This window comes from Littorina saxatilis, unplaced genomic scaffold, assembly GCF_037325665.1.
Source record: "Littorina saxatilis isolate snail1 unplaced genomic scaffold, US_GU_Lsax_2.0 scaffold_259, whole genome shotgun sequence".
Classification (NCBI taxonomy): domain Eukaryota; kingdom Metazoa; phylum Mollusca; class Gastropoda; order Littorinimorpha; family Littorinidae; genus Littorina; species Littorina saxatilis.
The window spans coordinates 96,515-106,691 of record NW_027127582.1 but is presented as its reverse complement, the minus strand read 5'-3'; the positions used below and the strand labels follow the sequence as shown (position 1 = coordinate 106,691).

Below are 10,177 nucleotides of genomic sequence, written 5' to 3'. Positions count from 1 at the left end.
ATCAATAGTTTGTTCACACACTGTAGCAGCTAAATTGGGTGTGGGTTGTGGATCATGGTGTTACACATCAGCAAATAGGAATGAAAAAGTAAACCATTGGTAAATATACAGTGGGTTCTGTCGTTAAATGATGCCCTTTTATGAGATTTCAGTCAATGTGGACAGTCTGAGAATTCAGTCAATGTGACAAAATGATTTTGTCACGCTTCAATTAAGAAGCATGCTAGTTAAAATGTGTAAAAACAATATGTAACACCAATTATAGAATTGGGAAAGAAATCTTGTCGCAGTTCGCGTCACCCACAATGAAGAGTGGACAAAGTTGTCGATACCTGATCACTAACTGCAGCGGAAGAGAGTGGACATCCCCCGATCTGTCGCCTTGTCTGCGGAAGCGAATGGCGTCTTCCTATGTGAAGAAAATGAGGAAAAAGAATATATAGATTGTACACAGGTGTATGGGTAAAATTGAACTTGAGCGTGTTAAATTCATAGCTCATAATTCAATCAATCAATCAATGAGGCTTATATCGAACATATTCCGTGGGTACAGTTCTAGGCGCTCTGCAGTGATGCCGTGTGAGATGAAATTTTATACGGCCAGTAGATTGCAGCCATTTTGGCGCATATTTACCTTTCACGGCCTATTATTCCAAGTCACACGGGTATAGGTAGACAATTATTAACTGTGCCTAAGCAATTTTTTCCAAGAAAGACCCTTTTGTCAATCGTGGGATCTTAAACGTGCACACCCAATGTAGTGTACACGGGGTGGGGAGGGGGGGGGGATCTGACACCGAAGAGAGTCTGCACACAAAGTTGACTCTGTGAAATAAATTTCCGCCGAACCTGGGATCGAACTCACGCTGACAGCGGCCAACTGAATACAAATCCAGCGCGCTACCAACTGAGCTATGTCTCCAAATTTGCAGAACGTGCACTTGCAATCACCCAAATAAATTAAATATGCTGACATTTGTAGAACCTGCATTTGCTATCAATTCATTGGTACTTAGTCGCTATGGTGAAAATCTGAAAGAACAAACTAAAACCATACTCAGAACATTTGTGAAACAAAATACTTTTCCAACTCAAGGGAAGTAATCAAAATCACACTCACTAAACCCAGAACGTGCACATGCAATCACCCAAATACATGAAAAATGCTGAAATTTTTAGAACCTGCATTTGCTATGACCCAAATTAATGAAAAATGCTGATGTTTGGAGCACAATCATTCGTCAATTAATTGGGATTTACCTGGCAAGCGTGCACAAAGTTGTCGATGCCTGATCACTAACTGCAGCGGAAGAGAGTGGACATCCCCCGATCTGTCGCCTTGTCTGCGGAAGCGAATGGCGTCTTCCTATGTGAAGAAAATGAGGAAAAAGAATATATAGATTGTACACAGGTGTATGGGTAAAATTGAACTTGAGCGTGTTAAATTCATAGCTCATAATTCAATCAATCAATCAATGAGGCTTATATCGCGCATATTCCGTGGGTACAGTTCTAGGCGCTCTGCAGTGATGCCGTGTGAGATGAAATTTTATACGGCCAGTAGATTGCAGCCATTTTGGCGCATATTTACCTTTCACGGCCTATTATTCCAAGTCACACGGGTATAGGTAGACAATTATTAACTGTGCCTAAGCAATTTTTTCCAAGAAAGACCCTTTTGTCAATCGTGGGATCTTAAACATGCACACCCAATGTAGTGTACACGGGGGGGGGGGGTTCTGACACCGAAGAGAGTCTGCACACAAAGTTGACTCTGTGAAATAAATTTCCGCCGAACCTGGGATCGAACTCGCGCTGACAGCGGCCAACTGAATACAAATCCAGCGCGCTACCAACTGAGCTATGTCTCCAAATTTGCAGAACGTGCACTTGCAATCACCCAAATAAATTAAATATGCTGACATTTGTAGAACCTGCATTATTGGTGAAAATCTGAAAGAACAAACTAAAACCATACTCAGAACATTTGTGAAACAAAATACTTTTCCAACTCAAGGGAAGTAATCAAAATCACACTCACTAAACCCAGAACGTGCACATGCAATCACCCAAATAAATGAAAAATGCTGAAATTGTTAGAACCTGCATTTGCTATGACCCAAATTAATGAAAAATGCTGATGTTTGGAGCACAATCATTCGTCAATTAATTGGGATTTACCTGGCAAGCGTGCACAAAGTTGTCGATGCCTGATCACTAACTGCAGCAGAAGAGAGTGGACATCCCCCGATCTGTCGCCTTGTCTGCGGAAGCGAATGGCGTCTTCCTATGTGAAGAAAATGAGGAAAAAGAATATATAGATTGTACACAGGTGTATGGGTAAAATTGAACTTGAGCGTGTTAAATTCATAGCTCATAATTCAATCAATCAATCAATGAGGCTTATATCGCGCATATTCCGTGGGTACAGTTCTAGGCGCTCTGCAGTGATGCCGTGTGAGATGAAATTTTATACGGCCAGTAGATTGCAGCCATTTTGGCGCATATTTACCTTTCACGGCCTATTATTCCAAGTCACACGGGTATAGGTAGACAATTATTAACTGTGCCTAAGCAATTTTTTCCAAGAAAGACCCTTTTGTCAATCGTGGGATCTTTAACGTGCACACCCAATGTAGTGTAAACGGGGGGGGGGGGGGGGGGGGGGGGGTCTGACACCGAAGAGAGTCTGCACACAAAGTTGACTCTGTGAAATAAATTTCCGCCGAACCTGGGATCGAACTCACGCTGACAGCGGCCAACTGAATACAAATCCAGCGCGCTACCAACTGAGCTATGTCTCCAAATTTGCAGAACGTGCACTTGCAATCACCCAAATAAATTAAAAATGCTGACATTTGTAGAACCTGCATTTGCTATCAATTCATCAATTCATTGGTACTTAGTCGCTATGGTGAAAATCTGAAAGAACAAACTAAAACCATACTCAGAACATTTGTGAAACAAAATACTTTTCCAACTCAAGGGAAGTAATCAAAATCACACTCACTAAACCCAGAACGTGCACATGCAATCACCCAAATACATGAAAAATGCTGAAATTTTTAGAACCTGCATTTGCTATGACCCAAATTAATGAAAAATGCTGATGTTTGGAGCACAATCATTCGTCAATTAATTGGGATTTACCTGGCAAGCGTGCACAAAGTTGTCGATGCCTGATCACTAACTGCAGCAGAAGAGAGTGGACATCCCCCGATCTGTCGCCTTGTCTGCGGAAGCGAATGGCGTCTTCCTATGTGAAGAAAATGAGGAAAAAGAATATATAGATTGTACACAGGTGTATGGGTAAAATTGAACTTGAGCGTGTTAAATTCATAGCTCATAATTCAATCAATCAATCAATGAGGCTTATATCGCGCATATTCCGTGGGTACAGTTCTAGGCGCTCTGCAGTGATGCCGTGTGAGATGAAATTTTATACGGCCAGTAGATTGCAGCCATTTTGGCGCATATTTACCTTTCACGGCCTATTATTCCAAGTCACACGGGTATAGGTAGACAATTATTAACTGTGCCTAAGCAATTTTTTCCAAGAAAGACCCTTTTGTCAATCGTGGGATCTTTAACGTGCACACCCAATGTAGTGTAAACGGGGGGGGGGGGGGGGGGGTGTCTGACACCGAAGAGAGTCTGCACACAAAGTTGACTCTGTGAAATAAATTTCCGCCGAACCTGGGATCGAACTCACGCTGACAGCGGCCAACTGAATACAAATCCAGCGCGCTACCAACTGAGCTATGTCTCCAAATTTGCAGAACGTGCACTTGCAATCACCCAAATAAATTAAATATGCTGACATTTGTAGAACCTGCATTTGCTATCAATTCATTGGTACTTAGTCGCTATGGTGAAAATCTGAAAGAACAAACTAAAACCATACTCAGAACATTTGTGAAACAAAATACTTTTCCAACTCAAGGGAAGTAATCAAAATCACACTCACTAAACCCAGAACGTGCACATGCAATCACCCAAATACATGAAAAATGCGGAAATTTTTAGAACCTGCATTTGCTATGACCCAAATTAATGAAAAATGCTGATGTTTGGAGCACAATCATTCGTCAATTAATTTGGATTTACCTGGCAAAAGTGCACAAAATTGTCGATGCCTGATCACTAACTGCAGCGGAAGAGAGTGGACATCCCCCGATCTGTCGCCTTGTCTGCGGAAGCGAATGGCGTCTTCCTATGTGAAGAAAATGAGGAAAAAGAATATATAGATTGTACACAGGTGTATGGGTAAATTTGAACTTTAGCGTGTTAAATTCATAGCTCATAATTCAATTTTATTTCTCAAATAGATCAGATAGATGTAGCTGTTGTAAACTTTGCGATTGTGAAGGAAATGTATCGGCAGAATTAATCGCGCATCGTGAATCGCAGCGCTCCTCAGTAGCGCCGCGTGTTGTAAATCGCAACCCTGCAAAACGCGCCGCGCGCTGTGAATCCACTTCGGCAAAAATTCTCCATCTCTAATTCCCCCCCCCCCACCCCACTTATGCGAAAGAGAATGTTAAAATCACAATGTCGGGTGAGACACGTGCCTCACGTATGGCCTATGCGTAAGAGAATGGCAAAATCACAATGTCGGGCGAGACACGTGCCGCGTGGTGAAAACCTTCTCAGTCTCTACACAGCTGTGAATAGAATAAACCCAATTATTGATGCAGCGTTGAAAGACCCTGGCGTGGTTTTTCGAATAAAGCCTGGAATAAACCCTGTGGCAGAATGGTTTCGGAACACTTTAAGAAGGAGACTGACTTACCTGTCGCGCTTGGTCGATGCCTGAACAAACATTCGCCGAGTCGAACTTGCTTGTAGATGCCGCATGTCGAGAATGCGTTTTGGTGCGGGCGGAACTGAGTGGCGCTCCGATAAGCTTATTCGGTCTGAGCCAATGGGAGACCCGGTTCTTTAACAGCCAATGGGGAGGCCTTCCGGTCGCTTCGTCTGCTAGGAAATGGCGAGTCAGAATGCCAGAAAAAGCCATTTGGCTTCGGAATCGGCTTTTCTAACCGGGCGCATCGTCTTTGCCGGCAAACGTTGCTAGAACCCCCAGACGGCGGGGCCCAAATCGGCCGGGTTTGGGAGGAGATAGCGATGCAAGGCCCCAAAACGGTCGCGTATTATAATATAGATTGGCAGTCAATGCAAGTCCTTGCTCATAATACAATTTTCTCTACTCAATAGGTCCTCTCTCATGCACGCACAGACGCCAAGTGAAAGCTCAAAATAATACTGTAATTACTGTCTTTCTTCTTGTGGATGTGTGACAGGGGAGGCTACCGCTCCTTTCACAGCAGACTCTGCACCCGAGTTGAGGGCCCCAAAGGGGGGGTATCATCACGATCACGGGAAGGGAAATTTTAGCTTTCACGATCACAGTTACCTTGATTTTTGTTTTCACGATCACGAACACCAGTGGCAAATCACGGTCACGGTAAAAGTTGCAGGTACAGAAAGCACGTGTCAAAGTAAACACAACCACACAGTAATTCGCTCTTCTGGATCTATTGTTTATTTATCACAAAGTGACAACTGTTGCACTTTTTTATTTTATTTTTTTGAATTCTCTTTCATACACACATAGAAATACATATCATGATTTGTAATCAGTAACAAGAATGTTGTTTTCATTGTTTTTTTTCTCTCTCTCTCTCTCTCTCTCTCTCTCTCTCTCTCTCTCTCTCTCTCTCTCTCTCTCTCTCTCTCTCTCTCTCATACAGACACTCAAAGGAATATACACTCATAGACATTCAACTTCCACACCCTCACTCACACACATGAATATATACTTGCACAATTTCACATTTCCAGAGCTAAATCTTTGACATCTTTTAAACCCATTTTCTCAAAAACTATTGAGTGGATTGAAATTAAAGTACATGTATGTGTGATGGTAAAGTCTATAATCCTGACTAAATAAAGGTCAGTCAAGGAATCATGAAGGCGGGTGCAGGAATATACATTCATACACATTCAACTCCCACTCACACACATGAATATATTCTTGCACAATTTCACATTTCCAGAGCTAAATCTTTCAAACACATTTTCTCAAAAACTATTGGGTGGATTGAAATTAAAGTACATGCATGTGTGATGGTAGAGTCTATAATCCTGACTAAAGGTCAGTCAAGGAATCAAAATAATTAGTCAGAAAGTATCTGCTTGGAAACACCCCGGGAATCGACTGGGTCAACTGTGAGTTGGCACAGCCACAAATGAAGATAACTGAGTTCTAGTCAAACGGAACTCTGAACCTGATTTGCCGTCCACGCTGAGATACTCTTCCCAGCATGAAGTCGAGACACTTGGGCCGTTCACTGTCTCCAGTTTCGTCATTGTCATTGTCGCTAACATCAGATTGGTCAGAGTCGCTACTGTCAGTGTCATAGTCTGACTGGTCGTACGTTGAAGCTGACTGACTGTCGTCGTCTTCTGGTGAGTCTCCAACTTCAACTTCCTGAGCAACAGCTTCAGCGACAGCAGGATCACGAACATGGCGTGAAATGGTCTGAGAAGTGCCAAAAGCAATCCTCTCACTTGAAACATTTTCCTGCCGAAGGTACATGTTGAGAGGCAAAGTGCCCGTGCTGAACATAGTTGTCTGTTGTCGCACAGTCCGTTGCCTTACAGCTCTGCCATGGTCGGATGCCCAGTCCCGCATCAGACGTTGCTGTCCTTTGCTAAGCTTCCGCCGAGCCTTCAGTGGGTCCATATCAGGGATGTCAGAGATATTCATGGCAGTCACAGGCACTGAGTAGTACGAGCTCCGCACACTCGTAAAATAGAACGCAGACCACGACGCCATCCTTTTGATGGCCTCCCTGACAGTGTGGCTCAAGTTTCTGACATAGTCAAGTAGAGTGGGAAGCTGCTGCTTGAAGTGCGAGGTTGCATGTATGTTTTCAACGCACAATGTCAAGCACGTTTCCAAGTCAACCTTGAAAGAGCTGTTTATCCATGCTAGCATGTACTGCAGGTGGCCCAGCTCGGTGAAAATCAGTTCAACTGATTTCAAGGTTTTGGCCGACACCGTTCCATCTGGCCCATTCAGCTGACGCTGCGTGCCTATATGTTCTTGCACAGCCCTGACAGTGGCTTGCAGGTATTGCAGGACCTCATTCACCTTTTCTTGGCATTCTGGAAGGGAATATTTGCTGGGTTTCTGGCCCTTCAAATGAACGCCAAATGCTGCGTACAACTTCCCAAGCTGTCTCAAAAATGAGACAGTGCCATCCCACCCTGCTATCATCTGGACCCTCCCAGCCTGACTGTCGCAGACAAAAACCGTATCCATCTCGACGGCCACATCCATGAGCTGCGAAAATCCACGAGCAAGTAAAGCTGTCCCACCATCTGGCAGCAGCATTCTCACCTCCTCTCTCCCAGAATCACAGAATACAACTCCTTCATCTCCCTTTGAGGCGACAGCCACACAGACGTGACAATCTTCTGTTTCATTCGAGAGAACAAAGAGTGCTGCCTTCGTGTCCAAATCAACCTTCACAAGACCCATTGAGTGAACTGCGTACACCGCACCCTTGTGTGACGTCATGCTTGAAATGTTGTGAACTGACTCAGGATAGGCACACAAGGGTGTGCAGTGTCCTATGAACACAACGCCATCCGACCTAATCTCGGCACTGACAAACATTCTCTGTTTGTCTGCAGCAACGACAACAACAGACTCTGTCACAAAGCAAAATCCCGCAGTGGGGCACTGCTGTTATGAAATTAAAGGCCCCTCCTGTTTTTGGAACCGCAGGAGCTTTCTAGTTTGCTGTTAGGTAGATTTTTGGTTCCTCTTTCCTGTCATGCTCTCTTTTTCTTCATGAATTCTTTTCTTTTTTCTGCCTTCTTGCTCATTCACCTGTATTTTTTCCAAAAATCTCTTCTCTTGCCGCTTGTCTCGCGATTCATGTATAGTTTAATCTGTTAGTGTTCTGATGTAAGTCCAGCAGTAGATAGGTTAAGCCTATTTTAACATACTGGAAACTGGTAATCTTCCAGTAGGTATTAATTTAGTTTTACTAAAGCCTGCTGGGGCACAAGTAATGGGTTAGTGCATTTGTAAACAGGAATCGCTTGACAAGTGGCCCCCTTCATCCCCCCCTTCCTCGTCCTGATATGGCTCTGCGTAGTCGGCTGGACGTTAAGCAACAAATAAACAAACAAACAAACAAACACAAAGCAAAAACAGGATGGCTGGATATATTCAGTGAAACAAACAGCATCCATTTCTGTACCCTTCTGCTTGTGCGCATCTTTGACTCGGGTCAAATGATCACTGAGCCTGGCTCGAAGAACGGGTACTGTTCCATCCGTACTCAAGTGCCTTGCCTCTAGTTCTTCCAGCAGCGCAGGACGTCTCAGTTTGCTGACAGCAAGCCCAGCTGAGTGCACTGGGGAAACACGAAGAGCTCTGTCATGTTCACACACTAGAACATACTTGTTGCAGCTGGCAACCGTCCTGCAGTTGTGGTATTCTCCCAAAACAGAAACATCAACAGGCACATGTTGTCTGATCTCTAGCAATCGTGATGTTGACTTGGCAGGATCAAAGTCTAAGACATGGATCTTCCCTAAGTTACTGCACGAAATGGCAACAGGGTGAGGAAACAGTCCAGGTTTGTGGGTGTCGAATGGTTTGTGACGGTCAGGCAGAATGGTGTGCACTGCTGGCTTCATGGAAGCCAAAAACGTCAAAACAGACTCGTCTGAAAGATGTAATACACTATCAACGTCCATCCGATCTTTATTCACGACAGCTCTTCTAGGAAGAAGACGTTTCAGATCACTCTTTTGTTCATGGAGGGTACGGATCCTCGTCAAGCAAGAACGCTGCCCTTCAAGCAGGATCGGCCAGTTTGCGAACCCAGCCTTCAGGCTTTTCCCGACGTGAACGGGATCCGGAAGCACACTGAAAAGGAAAACATTTGTGTCTAACAAACCATCCTTTCTCTGTGCCACTATTTGCTCCATGGCGCTTTTGTTGGCCTGCTCACAGTCGGACGTCACAATCAGCACAGCAGCTCTCACACATTTTTTTTCTTTTTTTATGCACGTGACACAAGCTCGCAAGGTAGGACTGTGTGAGGTATGTCCAATCTTTGCACAGTCATCACATAATGTTCCGTCTTGCAGACATGAATCACAGGAGCTTGTACAATGTTGAACATCAGCTTCACGTACAACGCTGCAGGAAGACCTTGCTTCCTGCAGGCAGGCAAGACAGGTTTGGACTGTACGAACTTCGGAAAGGATCTGCTTTACGACATTTTCACCCGTTTTTCCACGTTTTCTCAAAAATCTAACAGCAACCGGAAGGGAGAGGGAATTATCAGCAGTGGTTGCTGTGGTAACGTCGGCTTCAGAAATGACGTTGTCTGCTAGAAATTCAGGACGGGGGTCTGTGTTATGTTGTACAAAATCCAAATCAACATGAACATTCAGGCCAACATTTATGCCTTGCTTTTCGTCAAACTGAATTGCAGGTTTGATGGGAGTACCATCAAACCCCAAGCAAATACCAGTAACAAACACTGTGTCATTTTCAAGAAGCGGCTGCCTTTTGCCTGATGCAGCCAACTTCAGAAACGATGCAAGCCAGGGTTTGATAACACCACTCTCAGTTGTGTATCCAGCAGCCTTCTTTTGCCGGGTGGTCCATGACGGGCCACCCAGATTCATCTGTAGCCCACAGGCAGCATCTTTTGTCCCTCCCTGCCCTGTGGCATGCCACATAGGCCCGCGGATGAAATTCACAGTACGTTCCCCACCAAGATACTGAACGGTGTTAAAAAACTCAATGACGTCCCTGTCGTATTGATGATTGGAATCAACTAGTATGCTAGTAACATCATTCAACAATTTGTAAAGAATTCTGTCTTTTGGAATACGACCTTGCGCAATCAGTTCATTAAGACGGATACAGACATTGTCAGCATGTTCAATAGCAATAGGGAACACAAAATAGTCTGTTACATTGTCGATATCAGTTTCTACACTTGCGTCTGTGTCTTGATCGATGTCACTTGAAGTTGAATTGTGAAGCTGGGACTGGCCAGAAGAAACGTCCGAATCACTCGTACCCCCCATGTCCATCGGCAGTTTATTATCGGATTCCCTGTAAATTTCAATGATT

General features: G+C 44.2%; 1 long non-coding RNA gene across 1 annotated transcript; it reads right to left on the bottom strand.

The window, feature by feature from the left end:
* Positions 1–2,900: 2,900 nt before the first annotated feature.
* Positions 2,901–5,163, bottom strand: LOC138956007 (uncharacterized). Its single transcript, XR_011452463.1, has 3 exons — positions 4,793–5,163; positions 4,108–4,213; positions 2,901–3,256 (listed from the first exon to the last, which is right to left on the bottom strand). It is a non-coding gene; the product is annotated as an uncharacterized lncRNA (long non-coding RNA).
* Between the last annotated feature and the right edge of the window lie 5,014 nt (positions 5,164–10,177).